The sequence below is a fragment of the Ambystoma mexicanum genome, chromosome 4p (assembly GCF_040938575.1).
Source record: "Ambystoma mexicanum isolate Mex_15411 chromosome 4p, UKY_AmexF1_1, whole genome shotgun sequence".
Lineage (NCBI taxonomy): Eukaryota > Metazoa > Chordata > Amphibia > Caudata > Ambystomatidae > Ambystoma > Ambystoma mexicanum.
The window spans coordinates 741,831,863-741,848,075 of record NC_090927.1 but is presented as its reverse complement, the minus strand read 5'-3'; the positions used below and the strand labels follow the sequence as shown (position 1 = coordinate 741,848,075).

General features: G+C 45.4%; 1 protein-coding gene across 1 annotated transcript in view; it reads right to left on the bottom strand.

Moving 5' to 3' along the window:
* LOC138452855 (uncharacterized) overlaps positions 1 to 16,213 on the bottom strand; it is a 1,928,742-nt gene that overhangs the window by 649,625 nt on the left and 1,262,904 nt on the right. The gene's annotated exons all lie outside the window — the stretch shown is intronic.

Sequence of the window (16,213 nt, the reverse complement as noted above, 5' to 3'; positions counted from 1 at the left end):
GTGGCACATGAGAAGCCTCCTCATTGATTAAAGTTTAGTGACGTCCATTCCCCAGAGTCCTGGGGTAATTCTTTCACATACGAAGTCAACGTGGCATAAAGGTTGCGGTTATATCTTCGGCCTGTGCTCAGGTGTGAGACGCTGCACAGACTTGGGAGTAGTGTCTCTATTTACTGCATAACATATGCGCATGCCCGGAACACTGCGTCCCTTCACTGAGCACAGCGGAGTAGATGAAAAAGAACCAACTGTGGAGCCTAACTAAATACTGAAATTCTACTTAAAAGCCAAGTGTTTCACGAGGCAATGTCCTGGAATTCCCTCAACTGAAGTGTAGGGATCATTAGAGGCACTTAGGGCCAAGGGATCTGCTGCTAGGGGGTTTCTGGCCAATTTTACAAGTGATTAACCAGAATTCAACTAAACAAGACTACAATGAGTTTAAGAGTTTGTTAACTAGATGTAGTGTAAGTTAGGGACAGAGAGAGTAGTTAGTATCTCTAAAAAGACTGCTTATATATTCTGAAAAACCTAATGATTCAATGAAGAGGAACGACTGAGAGTGTAGAGTTGGGCACAGGTGCTGTTACTATGTGTGGAAATTGGTTACTGGGTACTAGAAGATTAATGCGCAAGAAGCTGTTGCAAGAAAGTAAACATTTTGTCCATGACAAAGGAGACAGGAGTTACGGGATACGTCTTATTGTAAGAGTACATCACCATAGGGTAAAGTGGATAAAATATTGGGTGCAACTGGATCCTCAGCTGCCCAGTACAGTGTAGTATAGTGCAATGGTATATGGTATTGTGCGGTGCAGTGATAAGAATTGGGTCCCTGGGGAAGGGAGTGATCCACAAAAACATTAAGGTCTCATAGAAAAATATATCAGTAAAATCAGAGTCACACTGAGAGCGTAGGATTGAGATAGGAATATCCCAGGATTTTAGAAGAAGACCATTGAGAGTTTTAAGAGGTATTGCCTGCATTCTCGGTGCTATTATTTTCCTCATAATAATAAAACATTTACATTGGCTGCATAGATTGAAAGCTCCTGCCAGTATGGGATTCAGGAGCAAGAAATGTAAACAGTAAGCCATCAAACAACTTATAGATAACTACTGACAGTGGAACACGTAAAATAAAGAAGTGTCTTCTCGGTTTAAATGGTCAGAACTATGGCAAGGCATTAAAGACAGGTCAGTGGCACATGCACAGATGTGTCAACAACTGGCCTGTCTGATGGGCAATGGCAGGGAAAGTGACTTGAAAGAGGTTGTGAACGAAAGGAGGACATTACCTCATAAGCCACGGCTCCAACAGTAGTGGAAGTTTGGCAATCACCATGAGAGGTAAAAGCACCCTCAGAAAGGAAGCAAAGCCCTGACTGAACGGAGGACAGACAATCGGCCATATTGAAGTTGTATGAAAAGATATTTCTGAAAAGGGTTTCCTTTAAACTCAAAAGGTAGTAGAAACCTCAGGGAATGGCTTAGGGCAAAAGCAGCACAACACCAAAGCTGTAGATGAAGTAGACACAACGACTGGGGGCATGTACAGACACACTCACACACGCGCCTGTAAGATGTGCTCACAACTCAACGCTCAGTGGCTGCGGTGAATGTACTTCACCCTCATCTATAACTTTCCCGTTTGATCCTCACAAGTATATGTTTGTAATTTAGTTACTTTTACTGATCATTCTTGGCAGACACCATCATATTCACACAAACCCGTTGCAATACAACTCTTGAAATGTATTTCAATTATCAACACATTGTATAAAGGCTGCAAAATTAAAAAGAGCACCAGAGAAGAAAACAATTCCGTACAAAATGTAAATACCACTATGAAGACCTCCACTATTGATAGCGGGGCTTCCTAAGATAACAGCCCCCTTATATCAAATCAAATGTATGTACAAGAATGAATGCTGACGGCCTCCGGGACTACTATATCCCATAAGGCAAGTCGGGTGTTGGATCATAGTGGTAATGACAACCATTGGTATAGAAAGTATAGGCTGGCACTTGTGGAGGGTTACATATATGCCAGCAGCACAACCAGCAGAACATTGTTATGTGTTTTAAAACAGCAGTTTCTAAATGCAAAAACATTTGCCTTAAATGTAGTGGGTTAATTGCAGACTTTTAGCTGTTCCTTATCTACATTATTATGACATTTAGGGGATTTAATTCAGCCATGCCTCCTGAAATGCAATGGGCTGATTGCAGCAATCTGGTGTTACAGAATGGTGCAACCAAGAGGGCCATCAGCTCTTGATTTGTAAGCAGTAGACAGCTCTGATTTAAAGTACGTGGCTTGTCCCCTACTTATTCTGTTGCCTAGAAAATGTCATGACTAGTAGTAACGTTAGTATTATTGTGTTTCTAAAATAAAGGAAAAGACCAGCAGTAACATGTTATTAACGTTGCTGGGATTATCAGTACAAAGTTGTAATATATTGAAGATATAATGACAGAAATATATGAATGGGGGAATTTTTCAGCCTACAGAAATGCACAAGCTGTTGCCTTTCCCAATGCTGGTTTAGTCAGCACCAGCGTTAAGAACTATGCAAGCCACTGAGCAACTTCTGGAGTAGTCCTCTTTTGGAGCTAATGAAATATACACATTGTGATAAGTACAGGCATGAAGCATGTATGCCAAATTGTCTCTTTGCAATACAAACCAGATTGCTAGCAACATGCTTCTTCGGGTTTCCCAAACCAGATTAATTTCATTCATTCAAAGGCAACATGAAAAAACAAAACTGCGTTAACAATGTTCACAGACCTGTTAGTTAAGTAAAATAGAAATATGTTTTGGAATGCACAAGCCATTTAATGATTACATATGTATAGCTGGATTTCTTTTACTGTAAGCAATTTGTGTTTCTTTACAGAAAGAAAATATTTTACTTCTGTAACTTGGGACAGTGAGAAAGTCCCCTGCTGTGATCTGGGGATCTCCAGTGAAGTGACCTAAACCTCATGTCTCCACAAACCAGTGAATTATGGGCCTGAAGGCCTTAAGGGGAGGATCCCCAACTCATCCTAACTTAGTCCCCGTCTGCACCTAGGGACATGGTCCTTCTAAGGGACACAACGCCCACACCTGGGAAGCAGAGACCATATCGGATCCGAGCAATCAGGCTCTCCCTAAGCCCAAATACCAGTGCTCTTGCTTCTACTGAAGTCTGTGGGCCTGATCACGAGTTGGGCGGTATCCCTTTTTGGATACCGCCCAACTCTATTAGTGTTAGTACCCACCCGTCTGGCGGTATTACTGCTGGATCGCGAGTTGGGCGCTGTTAGTCCCAATTCCCTATTGGGTCCATTGGACCACGGTAATACTGCCAGCGGTAATTGAACCAAAAATTGCATTTTTCCGGTGTGTTTACCCCCAACTCTAAAATGGGGGTAAACACACCAGACTCGAGATTGGGCGGACCCCTAAATGCGGCAGTAACAATGTTACTGCCGCATTTAGGGAATAACGCCCGTCTCGTGATCAGGCCCTGTGACTCTAAAAGTACTGGCAATTTAAGGGAATCAAGAGAAGATACTCCGGCAGCGCCAGCACACTCAACTCCCCTTGCGTGAGTACAGGAATGTTATCCACAGAAGAGAAAAAGGCGGACCAGCCACAGGTGTGGGGTCCATCCACCCATCCCTACACCAATTGTCTGAAGAGAGACACATGTATTCCGTTCCCCTAGAAAGAGCTTGGAAGGAAGGACCGTAGCATGGCAGAGAGGGGACCCCCCTAAAGAGTGGGGCTGGGCAGGAAAAATCAAGTCCACAACTGGTTTGTATAGCTTCCCATGTTTTGGGGGGGGGGTCCCAACAGCCACTCCTCAAAGAGAGGCGAGAATGCGGGATGAAAGCCCTATAAAACCCCAAGAGCTCAGTCTGAGAGTGGAAGCATTTGGAACAGAAGCTAGAGACTAAAACAGAAGAAAGGAGCTGTTTTGGAGCAGGCTACAGGAGGTGCCAAATGGGTGAAAAAGCTTGGAGAGCTTGGAGAGATAGTGGGTATTCATAGATCTGGGACTCGGAAAAGGAAAGTGACCAACGGTGCATAGAAGGCGAGGAAGAGAGTAAAGAGTGGAAAGGAGAATACATTGATGAGAGGTGGCTACGAAGGAAGGAGGAACTGGAGGAAAGGGATGCAGAGTTGGACCTGGAGCTGATAATGAAAGTGAAGGAGTGGAGAGCAGGGAGGTGATCAGGATAACAGAAGGAGAATTTGGTGCAGGAGTTAAGGCAGGAGCAGTTGATTAAAGGAAGTGGAAGAGTAGAGAGCAGGAGGACAATCAGGAAAACAGGAAGAGAATGTGATGCAGAAGTTCCCTACAATAGAGATTTGAAGGATGGCACACAAGTAGAGTGCCTCGAGGTGCAGAAGCCGGAGATCCCACAGGAGGATGAGAGACCTCTAGCCTCTAAGAACAGGACAAGAAACAAAAGGTGAAAGAATAGTGAGTCATCCCCATGAAAACCATATTGCTGGGGATTATCCACAAACCCAGAGGGAAGGCAAATCCCAGATAGTGGGAAACCAGAGACTTTGCTGAAAGACTAATTCTTTTTAATTAACTGTTCTCCATGGAAGGGAATCCCTGCACATTCTAAGGCTGCAGGAAAGACATTTTTGCACTTTTTAAAATTTAGATATCACTGGACCTATACTGACAAATTCCAAGCAATCCCTGTTTATTATTTTGCTGTTGCACAGTTATAGCGCATTAAGAAACCACCATGAATTTGAGTTTTCTGTGCTTGTCTGCTCCTCGATCCCCATCACAGGATTTAGAAAGATGTGTTGGTTTATCCTGGGCCAAGGCCAATTTTCTCCAAACTCGCTTTCATATAGGACAGTTAAGGGGGCCTAAAGATGGAGTCTCTTTTTACAATGTGAAGCAAAACTGTTCTAGTTAACTTGCCACAGGGTCAATATTCCACAACCCACAATAATCCTCAGTAGGTTTTCTTGCTCTGTGTAATCCACTGCAATCCTCTCTTTGCAGTCCTATGAATGAATGGATGGATGGTTGCTGCTTCATGGAGGCTTTTTGTGTTTTGTAAAGCAGGACAAGAAGGTCGTGAATATTTGCACTTACATGCAAATGCAACAAGACAGAAAAAGTCGACAATTATTTTATAGCATAAATATATCCTGGTTCACCATGACTACATCGAGTACACGATTTCACATCAAAGAACTGAACTCACCACTAAAAAAGTACAAATGCGCCTTATGGTGGTCACTCTGAAGGTTATCAGGTAGTGCAAGGTTGTGTCACATGCAGAGACGTAGAACACTAGTATGAGAAACTGAGTATATTGGTAGCAATTAACTATGCTGGTACTTTTTAAAGTTTTTAATTGTGTAGCACTAATATCACCTGGCCCTTTCCGGTTCCTTTCAGAATAGTTGTAGGACTGAAATAACGTCATAAGGGCCTGCTGCATGATCTTTACGCATCCTGCTGCTACTGTGCTACCAACTTTGATGGGGTTGTGGCCTGGCATGAGCATGTGTGGATGGGGGACCAGCCATGTTCACTGCGCAACCTGCTGCCCTTTCTTTACCTTCAGGGTTGACCCCATTGGCTAGGGGGGCACACCTGCACACAACGCTGCAACCCGGGCACCATTTTGGATTCAGGCGATATCCCCGTTGCTATAGAGATGCTGCCATGCTCACCAATGCATGCCGCAGCCGACTCCTGGTCCATCCCCTCAGCAATGCGTTATTGAACGCAGGGGGCGAGCTGCATCGTCAACTGGGCCGCTCCGCTCGACGAAGTGAACTGGGACTTCACTGCCTACTCATCACTTGAGTTGGCTGCCAAGGCCAACCCAGGATATATATCTTTACTGCTTTACCTTCTGGGGTGGGGCAACTTCCGCTGCACCACTCTGCTTCACCTCCCGGGCTGCTCCTGGCCTACGCAGCCCAGGAGGACTTTATCGATGACAGGCCCACCTCGCTGGCCACGAGACAGGCCGTTGGGGGCATGGCCGGGCAGCCCAGTCTCGCTGACCCCCAACATGCAGCCCTGGCCATGCTGTTCTTAATGGGCCCAGGCAGCCACTGCTACGCCACCTGGGCCACAACTGTCTCTGAGCCTGCCTGGTCTGGCCCTCGGGCGGGCCAACAGGTGCCATGGCCTCAGGGCAGCCAAGCCGCCCCAGGCATAGCAGCTCAGCGCCCTTGGAAACAGTCTCTGCAAGGGGGGGCTCCACCATGCGGCGTCCGGGTCTGCTAGATGGATTAAGGCCCTAGTGGGCCTGCTCGAGGCAACAAACCCACACAGGTAAGTCTCCTGTCTACTTTCCTTTTCTTTCTCTCACTCCCAAATATCTTAACTGTCTTTTCTTCCTCAGAATTCTATTCTCCTCTGCCCAGCCTATTCTTGGGCAGGGGAGTTCTTATCTAGTGTTCATTTCTTTTTCTTCTTTCTCCTGACATTCCATGCAGCTCCATGGTTTTGGATGGTGGCTCCCAAACAAAGTCACACAAACAAACACACTACACATTTTAATAAACCTTTTATTTCCCTGGTGTCTGTGTCTTTCTTTCTGAGTGTTTGTTCAGGGGACAGCCACATAGCCCCTACTAACCGGGCCCCGTGGGGCCACGGGCTGCATTTGGGTTGGTGACTCCCATACATTGTCCCTCCACTAACCCACTTCGGTTTCCCACCCAGGCTACAACGCCTCCTTTTTATGGTTTGATTTGAGCTGCTTATGTCCAGTTGTTTTTTCTTTTCACATCATTTCAACATGGATACTCTAGTGGTCTTCCTTTTCTCTCTCCCATTTATTTCGCCTTTACTTTCGCACTCTTCATTCTGCATGACCATTAACAATCACACGAGGTACTTTGTTGATAGATAATGGGTCTTAATATTGCTCTAAAGCAATGGTATCTGAGCACTAACTGTATGTATAGATCACCTAGACTGGAGCGAATTACGGTAACAACACTAATAGCTAGAACTAATCCTTTCTAGCATAGTGAAAAACTGAGTATATTAAGTAGCTCAGCTTTTACCATGTGCTAAGGAATCTTCATGTCTTATTCCCCTACTCCTGCTTTCGCCCTCCATGATTGTCCGTGCCCAACTCTGGGTATGTACACCCTTTTTGATATTACCTATTTCGTATTTATTGTTTAATCATTTTACATATTGTGTTTCTTTTCAATTGCACAATATCTGTTGTATCACTTGTGTCTTGATGTTGATAATTCATTTCACACCAACATTTGCACATGATCACATGCTAATTTTTGTTGATGATTATTGAACTGTTGTAACTGTATTAATAACAGCCTTGAGAACGACCCAATGGTCGAAACACGTGTCGGCTGTGCTTCGAATAAATCACCTTACACATATCCAATGGCCTCATCTATATATATTCTTTGATGTTGTTATGGATTCTAAATTGGAAACTCAAGTATTGTTTACTGTAATTTAGGTCTACCTGTGCAGTTTAAGTACACTCCACAACCTCTATTGTCTATTACCTTTGAGGTTTCAAGGGGAACCTCATGTGTACTTTCTGCTGCATCCGGACGAGACTTCAGGAAGTTGAGTGCACCACACTTAGTTATTCCCCCACAATTGAGTTTAGTATAGGACAATGAAGAACATGTCTTGAGTCCTTGAAAGCCGTGGTGCTGTGACACAATCAACATAGGCACTTAAGCCTTAGAATACCCAGCCTTGGTAAAATGACCATGTGAGTGTGGAGCTGATTGAAACATAGAACCAGGATAAATCTACGTAGTCTGTTACTTGCACATATGGTTAAGCATTCCTGAGGCTTCAGGAATAAAACAGTAGATAAAGGGTACTCTGATAAGGATTTCTTTCTTGCAATGCAATCTACGTCTGTGCACCAGTCCCACCGTAAATTGGTCTTTTAATATCATATAATCTAGCATCCCATCTATGTGTCAGACAATTTTCTTGTAAAACCCCTTACAGGAGTTTGTAAAAAGCAGTAAAGTTCTATCCAAATCCTTTGATATCATCTGGCTAAATATCCCCATAATGGAGTCATCCCGAGTAGTGAGCATTTTTATATCCAACAAACTGTGCCTTCTTTTTAATAAAGTATGAAGAGATCTGAGACCCAATTCAAGTCTCATTGCTTGCACCAGAAACTCTTTTGTGTAATTCTAAGACAGATGGCCACAGTTTACCTGCCAGAGTCTCTAACTATCTTAAATGGCATTTTTATTTTATTTTTATTTTATTGCTCATAGCGCAAACCAACCTCAAGAGCAGAGGAGCGCTTTACAACAGGAGGGTGCCAGAATTGTTCTTAGCGTTTACACAGTAGCACATTACTGTTGGTGGAGGGAGAAAGGAATTTCTATATGTCCGGCAGGTATTGTTGTGGCACTGGAGGATGCTGGGAGAATTTAGAGCCTCTACCGAGATTGAGTTTCAGATGGTCTGGGCATGACAGACCAGGAAAAGAACTGCTTTCAAGTCTTCTCTTTATAGGCTAGCTTTGACTCCTAACCTTTTGATGGTGTTGATACATGAGGTGCAAGAGCCTCCAGAGCTGTGGCATGTAGAAGCCAGGTATTTTGGTGTTCCTTTTGAGAATGCTTTGTAGGCGATACATGCAGTTTTGAATATGATCCTAGCAGGAAGGGGGAGTCGGTGAAGCATGCAGTGCTGGAAATTGAATGTATTTTTCTAAACTGCACATTGAGCCCTAGACTATATTGTAAGTGTAAGCTTTTAATAAACCTTCTATAGAGTAGCCACCAGTATGTTTTGTAAAGATGAAAAGAATCACACATTTGTTTGAGGATTTGATAGAAATATAATTCTACAGGACTCACTCAGCATTCTTCCTGCTGATAATAGCCCATAAGCATTTAAATGGGTACACCTGTTTTATATTTGAGTAAAACATGTGCCATGCTTTTGTTCTTCAGTTACGAGAGACTCCAACTTCCATGACCTTAGTTTTCACAAAATGTATTAGTAGATGATTGTTAGTAAAGTATAATGACAGTGTCTGAAGGAAGCGCTTAAGGCCAATATGTGGGATGTTTTTACCCATGCATCCAAGCCCTACCATAAAACTGTGCAGTACTGGCATGGAAAACATCATGATGGCCAGAACTCCCCAGAGAGTGCACAGGGAAAACATGAAGAATAGGCTGCCACCCATTTTTGCCTATGTTGTGAGCACAGCGGGGCACTGCCTAAAACCACCATTGGGCTACACACACAGTAGCCTGAAACCATTGGGAATGGCAATGCTGATTGACAAAAAAGCAACTCAGAACTGTGGGGAATTCATTTTCTTAATCCCAAAAATGGTTGCATTACCAGTACTCACCACTATCAGAAAGCCGGCGTTTTAAAACCACCAGACTTTTGTGTAAAACTGAACAAATGAAACAAAACCAGGCCAAGGAAAGACTTGCTAAGAGGTGGAAGAATGTAAAACTATATTCTGAAATGACTTGAAGGAAGTAATTATTTAATGTATAGGTACAAATTGTCAGTTTGATTTGAATGTAGAAAACTGGGAATAAAAAGTGACATTTAGCTGAAACCTGGCTTAATGAAACTGAATTCTGCCTGACAACTACCCCCGACAGGAGTTGAAACTGGATCAACAGCCACTCTTCCCAGGCCTAGCTGCATCCTGCTGCCCCTTGCCAAAAGGAGTTGTCACCTCTCTGATTAGATTAGGGGTTGAGCAGCTGGGGACTACAGGGAGTTGAACAAAGGCCTGCCCTGGACTCAGGCAAATGTTATATTGGGGGCGTCGTAAAATAGCTTCCTCTTGGGAGAAACTGGGGGGCAGCTGTGCCTCTGTGAACAAGCTGGCTTGGGGGAAGTGGATAAACCAGTTATTCCACCCTGTGATGTGGGAAGCCACACCCCTTTTTGACCAGAGCATAATTTTAAAAAGATAGATAACTCATAGTGCGGACTTGTCAGAATTATATAAGTAATATCATTATTTTTGTGATTTTTCTGTGAACATTTTAAGAGGTGTTAGGACCCTGTGGTGTATTCTGGAGGGTTGCTAGCGGAAAATAGGGTCTTACTCCAAATGTATGCATGTTAAAAATCTGACACTTTATCATCTGTAACCCATATCCCTGGTGCACATTTGTGTACAATCTGGAAAGGTTTAGAGGTCGTTATCTGGATGAAAAGGGGAGAATTCTGTCATCAGTGGCCACAACATCGTACAAAGACAGGGATCGGATGGTTTGGTGCTACAGAAAATATGTTAACTGGACCTATAATATTAGAAAAATGGTACATAGATAAATATGTATTTGGGTCAGAAATAGATTTGTGTGCAATCTGACAAGGGGAGGATCCTCTGGCCGTAAAATCTACCCCATCACTCTGACTCACATTTCCTTCCCCCAATCAAGGGAGAGAGGAGGAATTGGCCAATGACAAGTAGAGAGGGGCAGGCTTAGCTAGGCCCAGGCACACACCCATTTTCAAAACACATAAAAAGAGACTGCTGGGACAGGTAGAGACATTCAATTCCATTTGCTGCGGAGCATGCTGACGGACGACGTCAGATCCAGAGATCCAGACTTCAAATCCATCAATCTCGAGAACCTGTAGCAGAAATTAACTCCACAATTTGTAGCAGAGAGGCCTGAATCCACCAGCTGAATCCTCTTCAGCAGGCCTCAAAACTAACCAAACTATTCAACAGCCAGGCGAGCTGTTTGAAGTTTTGCAGAGAATTTTTGCAAGAACCTGTAGCAGTACCCAGAAAGCAGTGTTACATCCAGAATCCAGAGAGGCTAGACCAGCAGAGCAGAGCTGACCCAGATCGCTGTGAGCAGAACCGGTGCCTGATTGACCCGCCGAGCAGACAGAACCGCAGCCGGACGTGTTGACCAGATCCGTGACGAAGCCTAGTTCAAATTTATATTGTGAGTACCTAGCAGAACTGTGCAGAACCAATCTCTTAGTTAAAATAATCTAATCCAAACTATTTTATCCTAAGTAGAACAGCCTCCTAGAAATCGTGTCATCTGTCATTTGTAAAGCTGCACAACTGTCACCTGTCAATTCTGAAGCTGCAAGCTGTCACCTATCATTTTGAGTTTTACTTTAAATCCAAAAATCTACCTTTATTAAATCGTCCGTATCTCTGGAACCGTTTGGGCTAGGAACGAGATTTAACTTTTCCTTTTTCCGCAATCACGATTTACGCACTCGCAAAATTTACCGCGATTTGCGATTTTGGCTCAATTTCTCCACTTGTCAAAATAGCAGCTCCATTCTTTCTTTTGTTAAAATCCGTTGCAACTTGGTAATAACTCATAGAGCATTGCTAAAGTGAGCCTGAACTAATACCAACGCGCATCTCCCACTCACCCTGAATCTCTAGAGGGAATTAAAATCAGTTAGCACATTTTCCCATCCATTGCCATCACATTTCAAAGCATTTTGGGCCTGTGTTTCAAACTCCTACCTGTTTCCTCTAAGCTTGCTGGGGGGGAACTGAATTTGGTATTGTATTTGATTGTATTCCTGAGAACTGTGTGCTCCTCTTTCCATCTCCTTCCATTTCTTACATTGCATAGGGGAGGTGGGTGAATTGCCAGAGAAAAAGTGATTATCTTATCTTTTGCTAAAATCATATCAAATAATTCTGTACTGCATTTTATTCCTCATTGATTGTAAAGAAGTGTGCTAGTGCCAGATTACCCATTGTTGATCAACATCATATGTCTAAGTGTACAATCAGATATTAATTTATTATAAAGTGTGATATATATATATTGTTTAAATTCTCAAATAAACCTTTTAATTTACAAAACAAACCTACTTCTTGGCTCAGTGGGGTCAGGGGGATTCTAAGAGGGGGGTGTTATACAAGGGTGGTCATCCAGAGTACTGAACTAGACATAAAAATACATCAATAAGGGTTTTATTCAGCATCCCAGACTAGGCATTGACTTAGCTGTAGTGTTGATTGAATATCGCTTACAAAAGTGGGGGCTCGGAGCCGGGATATTCTGGGTTAGATCTATCACTTGTGCAGATTAATAGAGTGTGCTAACTGACGGGAGACATACATCCGGTCGGATCACCACGCTGTGTTACTCTGTAAAGCACTCCTCAAAGGAACGCTCTAAGGAAACGGTCTGTTTTGCAAAATAAAATACAAACTTCTGTAAGTCAGGAAGGAACTCAAATTCCAGAATGACGACCGTGGTAGACATGAAAATAGCGAGGGAGCACCTCTTACATAAGCTATTTGTGAGAGGTGAGTGGACTCATCAGGACCAAACGGTCTGGTTGCAGGCAATCGCGCAACAGGTCACTGAAACAGGGTCAGACATATGGAGAGATCAGGGTCCATTACATGTGGCCCTGAGTGAATTATACATGGCTCCTAAAGTTAAAGATGAACACGACAAGATGGTTAGGATAGCGGCATATTTGTATCTATATATGGGAGCCATGCAGGACAAATGTGCTGAAGGCCAAGATCTGGCAAATAGGCAACAGATGGTATTAGAGAAGGCCCAATCTGATCTGGACTCTTCTGAGCAGAGGCTGCTCAGGAGCCAGGAGTCAGAAAAGGACAGCAGACAGTACATCACTAAAATAAAGGAGGATATGGATGTGCTGCAACAGGAAAAGGCTGACCAGGAGACCAGATTTCTGGCCTTGCAGAAGGAGTACCAAGAAGGTTTGGACTCCCTACTGCAGAGCCAGAAAAAGCTGGAGCAACAGTTAGACTTCAATAGGGCATGTGCTGAGCAGGTAGTCACCATGCAAATCCACCTAGATAGGGAGAAGGCAGAGAGCAATAAACTGATTTTGAAAGACCTGGATACCCAGGCAGAGTTTGATGAAGAACGCCAGAAAGCTGGTGCCTTTCAAAGGCAGAGAGACTACCTGGCGTCACAAATGCAGGCTCTTGGTCAGGAAAGGGATACCTTAGGCCAGGAAGTCTGCCACTTAAAAAGAAAAAATGAAGAAAATCACTTGGCCCTCCAGGGGCTGGGTGACCTCCAAAAAGAGCATCAGGGCTTGCTAGATCACACCAGGAGGGTGGAGGAGGCTCTGGCAAGAAAGGAGGAGGCCAGTAGGGATGGGTCTGAGGAGGTAACCCTCCTGCAGCAGAAACTGGCCCAGTACTCTAGGACCAATCAGGAGGCACAGAGAGAAAATGAGGCTCTCTGTCAGCACAATGATAGGCTACAGCAACAGGTAGCGATGCAGGAGAGACTGATAGAGTCTAGTAAGGCCTTAACTGAGGAACTGAAAGCGCAGGCTCTTGCATTGCAACAGGGAACAGGGGCGGATAGAGATGAGGTTCACTGGAAAAGAGAAACTCCTGAGCATAACCTCAGGATCCCTAGTGCCAGAGGCCTTCACCTCTACCAGTCCCTGGACTCTGCCACCCCCATGTTCCCTGGCGCACATGAGCACGGGGCCACAGGGATGGCAGATCACTATCCAGCTAAAAGTATGGGGCTCATAGGCCAGTACCACCCAGGAATGGAGGGGCGGGCATCCGGGTATGGGCACCCAAGCACAGTGCAATTTAGTGGGGAACCCCAGGAGAGTAGGCCCACTAAGGGCATCCTGAAAACCTCTGCCCAGTTAGGTCAGTGGGGGGGATACCCAGCAAATCCTGGTAGCAAGGAGGGATCTGAAGACTCCTCTGAGCGTCACAGGGCACAGGAGACCAGGTCCCCACATTCTGCCAGCCATTCGCAGGCTCGCAGAATCCGGGAAAACCTGGAAGATCAGACGGGCACCTCTGGGAGCAGTGCTTCTGAGTCAGAGGATGAATGGACCAGGGTTACCCGAACCAAAAAGGCCAATAAGGCAAAAAGGGCCTTGCTTAAGGACCCATTGAAACAAATAAAGGCAATCAGGAGTGTCATCACTCCTTATCATAAGAACGCCAAGTATTCCATTTGGGAACACTTGGAGCTCTATGAGCAAATGATGGAGACTTTCCATTTGAAGGACAGCAGTAGCTGCATCCAGTACGTCAAATGGACATTCTCCCCAGAATACTCCAGTTTCTTTGCGGGGCTGGAGAACCAAAATCATTTAAGATGGTCCACCTATAAGGCGGCCATCTTGAAACATTTTTCTGTGCACAGAAATCCTCAAGAGGCTCGCAAGACAGCCTACAATTTGCAATGTGGGGAGGATCAGGCCCCACAAGAGTTTGTGCAAAAATTAAAGCGTGCTTTTGCGCAGACCACCAGAAGGGTGCGCACAGATAGCAGAGGATTTATCAATACGTTTTTCCATGCCTTACCCAAATACATAATGACCCAGCTCGTGAGAGATTTTCATGAGAAAAGATCTTTAGACTGGGTCATTGAACAGGCTACCCGGATCTATGAGGTGCAGAAGCCCATCGAAAATAAAAATAATGCGCCGAAAAACCACAAAACCAACAGCACCCCTGCTGCTGCCAAGGTGGCAGAGGTAAAGGTTGCCCCCGTTTTAGATTTGGAGATGGGGGGGCCTAAAAACCTGCCTGCACCAAATAATTCACAGCCCAGAAGGCCCTCGGGCCAGTCACAGACAGGGAGTCGAGGAGGTAGTCCCACAAATGGGGTCCCCCGCTCCCCTGACTATGTAAGTCCCCGCTACAAGGGAAACCGACCAATCCTGGGTTATGTGTGGACTCCTCCAGCCCAAGGGGGGGGGATCCAGCCAAGCACCTAACCCAGGGAACTTCCCTCCCAACTTCCCACAGGAGGGCAGAAATTCTCCAAATCCTGGGCAGAACTTTTTCCCCAGATATCCACCCGATTTCCAGCCCCAAAATCATCCATCCTTCTTTCCCCAATTCCCTGAGCCGAGACAACCTAATCCGGGAGAGGGGAGGCCAAGGGTGGAGGGGTACCAAAATCTTCCCAACCAGGGGTACTACCAGAGAAGGGATAGCTACCCTTCCCGGGATCAGCCCAGGGGAGAAAATAGAGCCCCGTATCAGCCTGAGCGGGTTTCACAACTTGAGCGCCAGGTCCAAAATATGGCACGGGATCTGGGTCACATACCAAGGGCTCAACAGAACCCTCAGATGAGCATGCCACCGCAGAATGCCCCAAACTCTGGGCCTGGTGCTCCAGAACAATGACGGGGGCAGCACCCCGATAACCCACCGGTTCCCAGGGAGGAGGCACAAGGGGAAGGGGGGTGTAAACCCTTGGAGGAAGCTTCCTTCCCAACTTGTAAACAGCCCCTGGAAAACCAGGAGCCGGAAACAAAATCTCCTGCCCCTGAAAGCCTGCCTCCCAAGGAGCAGAGGGGGGGTAGGAGAAACAAAGGACCCAAACAGACCCACTTTGTGGAGGAGGTAAAGGTCTTCCAATTTGAGGGAGAGGGACCCTCAGAAGATCCGGGGAAAAGGATCTTCTCCTTCAGAGATGGGGGAACTCCTCCCAAGGAAAAATGGGTCCCAAGGGATTCCCATCCAGACTGGGGAGATGTGGAGACTGAGCTACCGCCGCCCATCATCTCATCCCAGGACCGACAATACCAAAATCCCAAGGGTCAAACCCATCCTGATGACTGACTCCAAAAAGGGCGGGGCGGCCCAGAACCGGAACCAGGGGAACCCACAATGGCTCTGATCTCCAGTTGCCAACTTTTTCTTTCAGATTCCCAAGGCTCTCCACAGAATTCTGCCCAAATCTCTTCACTAGCAATGTCCAAAACCAGAAAGTTAGCCCACCAGTTGTCCAAAAATGTGCATTATCTGTGCCCCCTTGAGGAGAAGGAGGGAAGATACTATGCCCCGGTACAAGTACCGGGGCAGGGTACAATTTTGGCACTGGTGGACACTGGATCCCAAGCTACCCTTCTGTCCAAAAGGGACTTTGAGGAACTAAATGCAGGAAGGGGGGAGAATTACCGAATTCCTCTCACCTCTCTTCCTAGACAACTGCAGAACTTTGACAGGAAGGAAATTCCCGTTGAGGGGACTGCAGACTTGGACATTAAAATTGGGCGACACAAGGTGAAACACCCGGTCATAGTAGTGGCTCCAGAGGGCACCCCTTGTTTACTAGGGAATGACCTCCTGAGAAGGTTGTCACCCCTAATAGATTGTGTAAACAAGGTCCTCTGGACCCAGACTAGCCGACCAATAAAATTAAAACAGAGTGTCAACCATGTTAGTTTAAACGGCACCT